Genomic DNA, 8,347 nt, shown 5'->3' on the forward strand with positions numbered 1-8,347 from the left:
CATGTGTCACCTGAATGAAAAAGATTTTTAACCAAAGTACAAACAGTCATGCTTACAAAACTGGAGAGAGGATACTTTTCAGCCACTACCTCACACAGTGATACCATCAGCAGTGTCATCTTTCAATAGGAAAGTTGCTTTTGGAAGTAGATTATATACCTACTCATACTCAAGGGAGTTCCTGAATTTTAAATATATTCTAATCTAAAATATTTTCTCTAAATAGACAATCTCACTAGCTTTAGGCAAACTGTCATTCTTTAGTAGAATAAAGCACTCATACAAAGTGTAAGCTTTTCACATTCTCATCTGACTGAACAGCTACCTTATGAAGTAGGTAGGGCATGTATTTTTAATCTCCATTTTACAGATAAGGAAACGAAGTCTAGAAGGGGGTTTACTGCTTTGCCCAAGGTCAAATACAGCCAAATACCATCTTTAAACTTCTACTTCAATACAAAAAAATATTCTCCGTCATCATTAAGACTAAAGGAAAACTGAAGATTTTAAAGAAACACTAAATACTTTATAATGTTACAATCTGTTTAGGAATTAACAGCGTTTTTTTTTTAGGCTTAAAGAACCTTCAAGTTTTCCTCTATTAGAAGCTTTCTTTTATTGTATGTCTACTTTTAATTAAAAGTTCAGATGATAAAAGGTTAAGTATGTTTCTCTTCAAAGGAATTCCATTATCAGAGTTAAAACTGAAAGCAAAAAAAAAGGGGGGGGGCAGAAATAAGATCTGTTTGAGTAATAATCAATTAAGCAACTGATAAACTGCCAGGTGATCTAAGTGCTGCTTGGTGATCAGCCTGTGATAGTCACTCTCTTTACACCTGCAGACTGAACCAGACTGCTGCAGGCTACCCAACAAGGCAGCCAGTTTGACGGTAATGGACTTTGACTCTTGAACTTATGAATACATACCGTAGTATTTTCTACTTTAAAAAGCAGAGTTCATAAAATTGCAACAATGGCTAAATGCAGTCTCTGACTTGTTTTATTTGGCCTGCACAGTATTTAAAACAAAATAACAAGCTAGTTATTTTAAGTTTTTAAACCACACAAAAATCCATAGTTCTAGCTTCTCTTGAAAAAAATCAAAAGATCAGTCAATATTAGGCCTGACTTCTGCTATTACAAGCACACAAAATGACTGGTCCCTTTAAAATAGTCCCTTTGCCACTCCCTATGTCTTCCAAACATGAAGCTGAATTTCACTTATTATTTCATGGCTGTTTTTCTTATAGGAATTTTTTTTATTCATGTCTCTTTATCATGAGACTGTGGTTTAAGAAAACTGAGTATTAATTTGTGAAAATACCCAGCCCTCTAAACTTCACTTGTCAGAATTAGAGGTTGTGACTTCTGATGACACGGCTTCCCCTGCAGCCCTCTCAAATGGTAGCTTAGCTGTTTTCTCTATCACACCTCTTGATACCACTGTGCCTGGAGATGGAACAGGTCCCTTTCTCCTCATCTATTCTCTGCTCCCCCCATTAAAAACATGTCATCAGACCATGCCACCTTCTACCTGGGTACTTCTTATTGCAGTTATCTACTGTACAGTCCCCTCAATTCCCTCTTGATACTTTAGGAATTTAGTTCCTGTCTCACTCTCACTCTCCACAACACTACTCGAGTTATATTTGTTGGTGATTTCAATACTTACAAAGATGATCCTTCCAATATCTTGGCCTCCCAGTTCATTGGCTGAACTTGAAAGGCTCTTCAATAATTTTTCCCTTCTCTTCTGCCTCAACTACAACTTTGGTCATAACCTTGAGCTTGTCATTACCAATAACTCAAACTCTTCTCTGATCTCAAATACCTCATTCCCCAACCACTAACCCCTCTCTCCAGCTCACTCGCCCTACTATCTCATCTCCAATGATCCTTTGAACCCCCATGGGGAACTTCTGTCCACCGGTATCACCACGTTTTCACATCTTTCTCCCCTCTCAATTACTCTCGTCTCCTTCAGCAGCTTAAATTACACTCTTGCATAGAATCTTAACTCCCTTCTTCCTTTATCTCATCATACTCACATGGCTTAACCACAATTTGATTAAATCCAACTGTCTGCTTATTCCATGCCTGCACCCAAACATGAAATAGAAGAAAAACTGGAGATAGCAGTAGGACAGTTCTTTCAAAGACTTTTGCTGTAAGCAAAGAAAATGTGGGGGAAACTGGGTCAAGAAAGAATTTCCTTTTTTAAGGTGGGAAAGACATCAGCATGTTTACATGCTGAGGGGAATGATGCAGTAGAGAAAATAATGATGTAGGAAAGGGAGGGGAGATTTCCCAGGTCCACAGTTTTTAATTGGCTAGCAAAGACAGAAGCAAGTGCACAACTGAAGGGGCTGGCCTTAGCCAGAAGCACAGACAGATCATTCATAGTAACAGGAGAAAAGGTAAGACTATATGGGCACAAGAAGAGTTGGTTAAGCAGATGTGATGGTGGGAGTCTGAAGAAGTTCTTCAGTTTTCCTCTTCCCATTTTTTCTTTAAGCATTCTTGTCAGCCCTTCAACTCTACCATTCCACTGAAATTCCTGCCAAGGCCATCAATGACTTCCTTGCTGTTAAATCAAGTTCTCATACTTCTTACCTATCAGCAGCATTTCATATAATTTATTGCTTTCTCCTCCTGAATCACTTCACTTCCAGAAAATTATTGCCTTCTCAGCTTATTCTTCCCCCTTTCCCCAAACTAAATGATAGAGTTTCTCAGGGCTCAGTCCTCTGAGCTCTTTTCTATTTATACTTACTCCCTTGGTAATTTTATCCAGTCTTGTGGCTTTATAGCAACTATATCCTAATAACTGCCAAATTTCTGTCTCCAGCTTGTGCAACTGTCCTGAACTCCAGACTCATATCCATCTGTAAATGTAACTCTATACTTGGTTGTCTAACATATAACTCAAGTTAATACATGCAGCTCTAGTTAATTCAAACTGCATAGTTTATCCATTCTATTGATAGTATTTGTACTTACCATTAAATCAATGCATGTGATAGACACTCTTGTGCATGTCTTCTTGTGTACATGTGTTTTTCTAGGGTAGTAGGCTTTCATATTTTTCATTATGGCCTACTAGCATAGTTTGGTCAAGCCTCCATCTACTTACTCCTGTCCAGATTATTGCAATAACTTCCTGTTTCTATTACCAGAGTGATCCTATTAAAACAATCAAATCATGCAACAGCTCTCTATTTCAGACTTAAAGGCATATATTCTTCGATTTAACTATTACAAAACTGTATGCAACTGTTGGTGCAAAATATTAATGTGTTGGGAAAAACTGCACATGAACCAATGTGATTTCTGGGTTATACGGACATCACTGCCCTACTTAGCAGTCATTTGTGAGCTAGTTCACATTATTTAAAAACACACTGTAGCAAAACTGTATTAGAATGCCAGGGCTAGAATAACCACACTTTAAAGCATCCTACATAAAGAATAATTCCTAGCTTCTAAAAGCACACAGGATTCCACAACTTCTTGCTTTTAAGACACTGTAAACAAAATGAAAAGACAAGACACAGACTAGGAGACTGGAATCTAAAATATATAAAGGACAGATCAGTAAGAAAAAAATAACTTAAAACTGGGCAAAAAATATGGAAAAGTCAAATGTACAAAGCAGGAAGGTGTTCAATCTCACTAATAATCAGGAACATGGAAATTACAATCCTGATGAAATTCTACTTTCATATACATCAGGTTGGCAGAAATTCAGGAGTCTGGAAATTTCAAAAATTGATGAGGATATAGAGAAGCATTATTCCCTAATGGTGGAACTGTAAATAGCTACAATCGTTTTGGAGAACAGTTTAGCAAAGTCTAGGAAACTTTAAGATTTACATAAGTGGGGCTTCCCTGGTGGCACAGTGGTTAAGAATCTGCCTGCCAATGCAGAGGATATGGATTAGAGCCCTGGTCTGGGAGGATCCCACATGCCACGGAGCAACTAAGCCCGTGCACCACAACTACTGAGCCTGTGCTCTAGAGCCTGCGAGCCACAACTACTGAGTCCACGTGCCACAACTACTGAAGCACACACGCCTAGAGCCCGTGCTCTGCAACAAGAGAAGCCACCGCAAGGAGAAGCCTGTGCACCGCAACAAAGAATAGCCTCTGCTTGCCACAACTAGAGAAAGCCTGCACGCAGCAACAAAGTACCCAACGCGGCCAAAATAAATAAATAATTAAAAATTTAAATCTTAAATAAAGTGCTTAAGTAGAAAAAGCAGCAGAAAGATTCAATTAATAAAAGTTAAAAAAACATGCAACCCAATACTATATAGTGTTTATAGCATACATACACATTTAGCAAAAATACAAACACATACATAGTTATGACCAATACCAAATCTGGGATGGTGGTTACCTCTGAAGAGGAGTAAGAGGACTGGGATCTGGGGAATACAAAGGAACCTTCAACTGTATTTGTACAATTTTATTTCTTAGCTGCATGTGAGTATATGGGTATGTGTTACATTAGTCTTTTTTTTTTTTTAACTGAAGTATAGTTGAGTTAAAATATTACATTATTTTCAGGTGTATTAGCATAGTGACTCAGTATTTTTGCAGATTATACTCCATTATAAGTTATTACAAGATAATGACTATAATTTCCTGTGCTACACAATATATTCTTGTTGCCTGTCTACTTTTTACATGGTAGTTTGCATCTGTTAATCTCATACCCCTAATTTGTCCCTCCCTTACTTCTCTCTCCCCTTTGGTAACCACAAGTTTGTTTTCTATATCTGTGAGTCTGTTTCTGTTTCGCATATACATTCATTTGTATTATTTTTAGATTCTACATATAAGCGATATCATGTAGTATTTGTCTTTTTCTGACTTATTCCACTAAGTATAATATTGTCTAGGTTACATTAATCTTTTAAAATATGCCCCAAATATTTCAGAAAACAAATTATTTGTAAAGTTAGGTAATGATAACTAACTTTTCCTTTACCTGCAGAGTTTTGCATTTAAACAATGAATAATTGTAAATTTTTTAATTCTTTGAAACTCTAAACTACGATATACAGCCCAGATCCCTATTCCTCAGATAAAAATTATGACCATGCAGGAGATGTGTTAGTTTTCTAGTACCACCATAACAAAGTACCATAAATTAGGTGGTTTAGAATAACAGAAATTTATTCTCTCACAGTTCTGGAGGTCAGAAGTCCAAGCAAGGTGTCAGCAGAGCCATGATCCCTCTTAAAGGCACTAGGGAAGCATCTGTTCCAGACCTCTCTCCTAGCTTCTGGTAGCCTCAGGCATTCCTCTGCTTGTACATGCATCACTACAATCCCCCACCTTCACATGGCTTTCCCTCTGCCATGTCTGTCTCTGTGTCCAAATTCTCCCTTCTGATAAGGACACCAGTAAATATTACATTAGGGCCCATCCTAGTGACTTCACTTTAACTTGATCACCTCTGTAAAGACCCTATGTCCAAATAAAGTCACATTCTGAGATGCTGGAGGTCACGACTTCAACATATCGTTTTGAGGGGACACAATTCAACCCACAAACACAGAAAAAAACCTCAAGTCTCCCTCCTACTCCAGTCCCCTACTTCTCCCCCAAACAACTTTCTTATGCATCATGTATATGCACATGATACATATAATCCCCATTGTAACCTCCAGCCCCTTTTCTTCTATACAAATATCTCTGTGTCTTGTTTTTTAATCTAATGTATCTTGGAGCTTATTCATTATTGGTACATTGTATCTCACTTTTTTTAAACATCTTTATTGGAGTATAATTGCTTTACAATGGTGTGTTAGTTTCTGCTTTATAACAAAGTGAATCAGTTATACATATACATATGTTCCCATATCTCTTCCCTCTAACCAATTTTTTTAAGGGATACAGTTTTCTATTGTACAGAGGTACTGTAAATAATTGACCCAGGCTTAACTATAGACATTGAGGTTGTTTTCAGTCTTTTACAAATAAAGTTGCAATTAATATCCTTGCACTTATGACTTTTCCTAATGTGCAAATTTATCTTTTAGATAAATTCCTTTAAGTGAAGTCTCTGGGTCTCTCATGTGCACTTTAAGCTTTGACAAATATCAATAGTATGTCCCTCAGTTTCTATAAAAACCTTTCTTAACTTTAATTATATACAACCCCAATTTATAGTTTTTGTTGTTGTTGTCTCTGTTTGTTTGTTTTTTAAGGTTTGGGGATGCAGTAGACAGCTGTAAATTTTTGCAAGCCAGCATCCAAGCATCCTTTCTATTTGGGATAATCCACCACTGTGAGAATCTGGGCAGGGGCAGTGCCCTCTCACTACAGAAGCTGAAAGGGCCAGATAGTCCTGTCTTCTGGCAACACACACAGTGCCAACCAGGACCCTGTGGTGACTCAAAGACACAGAAGCAATTCAATCAGTCTAACACCCAGAGGAATCACAACATCTTATGTAAACCAATCCTAGTTCCTAACCTTTTTCTGAGCCTGGTTTATTTCAGCTTTCATGTCCATTTTTTGAGCTACCAGATAGCCTTTTGCTTTTTTTTTTTTTCTGCTTAAATTAGCCAGATTTGGATATTTACAACCAGAATTTAGGCTGATAATTTTGGTCATACTTTTATGAACATAAATTGCTACACTACTCTCATATTTGCATTACACGCTATGAAGGCTTAGACTGCTATATTTTGGGGTAATACATATTTGCTTTTCTTCATAATTCTGTCAGCTGTTTACTGCTGCTATTGATACGCCTGAGGCAACCACCCCTTTTCTCCTTTTCTAACCTGTTACATGCCTAGAAACTAGATGAGCAAGTACATCGGAGCTGTTTGTAGAGCAAGGGTAGAGACCTGCAGTGAAGGCCTGAAGGTCCTTCGAGGAAAAGGCATAATTTTATCACATCTGTTTTAATTGCTCAGTGGAATTTTAAATATCAGGCATCTCAGATGTATTCTAAGAGCTGAGTTAACATTACATTTGTAGCTGCTTCTTTCTGTTATAGAAAGAACTAACTACTATTGGTAATAACATTTATTGCATCATCTTCTACACACTGTTGTTAGTGATTCATACAATCTTCAAAATAATCCAAAAATAAAATCCTAAGAATTAGCCTGTATACACTTTTATTAGCCTTCTCATCCAAGTTATGTATTTCTATTTTATGTTCTTAAAATTGTGCTAAAAACAATTCTAAGTTCACTGCTCTCCCCAAAGTTGTCCTGATTTCTCATCTGAAGTTATTAAGTCCCCGACATTAGATATTGATTTTATTTACGTAGATGTGAGCAGACAGAGCGAGATGCTAGTGAAAGTATTTTTCAATTTCAGCTTCTTTGTCAAGGGATGGCAATAATTCTATTAGAATCCTCACAAGGGATTTTCTCAGATTTTAATTACTATCTATTAGCAACAGAAGATGGGTACCAGATGTAGATTCACCCATTCTAGAAATACTTTAAAAATATGATTTGTATGACAATTAACTATATAGTGTGATTCTATCTGAAATCCTGCAGATAAATAAAATTTTATCTAAATATCTAAAATTTCTCTGAACAATGAGTAATCACACTTGTCTTCTAAAAATAAAGGGCCGTATACTATGATCATCTGTGCATAATCCCTCATCTTTAACAATACCGGCAAGATCCCAACAAGATCTCAAAATACATAATCAACAAACATTTAAACAAGCCTATCTGAAAAGTATCAATATCTGACAAAGTGACCTGAGGGAGGCAGAAATCCACTGGGATATTTTAATGAATACATTTTTAAACAATAGAACTTAGATCAGACGACCACTAACCCTAGCTATGGGGGGAGAACGTCTATGTCTTTTCTTAAAATTTCCTCTACACCAAGAAGCAGTAAACAAAACAATTCCAACAACCCTAAAATTAAGTTCAAATAGAATCAAGAAATGTTGGCTTGCTGATCATTATGAATTTTATTTTTAAAACGTGTGACCTGATCTTTTCTTCTCTTATTTTCTCAAAGCTATGGGTACACCTGCCGACTATTACAGAATGTTACAGTTGACTATTTTAAAGTCATTTAGACTTTGAAAGTCTAGTCCTCTCATTTTACAAAGATGAGGAAGTAGGTCCAGAGAGGTTAAATATCTTGTCTGCCAAGTCAGAACTAAATGCTTGGTCTCCTGCATCTTAGCTGACTGCATTATCCACAATACCAGGCTGACCGCAGCAGTGCCTACAGGAAACACAGTGCACAGAATCTCAACATTTTGTTGATATGTTATCGAAGAGCACTTTATGTTTCACCAGAAGTCATGATTACAAGTATGTAAGCATGACTTTAAAAAGGA

Source organism: Mesoplodon bidens (genome assembly GCF_964165515.1).
Source record: "Mesoplodon bidens genome assembly, chromosome: 7".
Lineage (NCBI taxonomy): Eukaryota > Metazoa > Chordata > Mammalia > Artiodactyla > Ziphiidae > Mesoplodon > Mesoplodon bidens.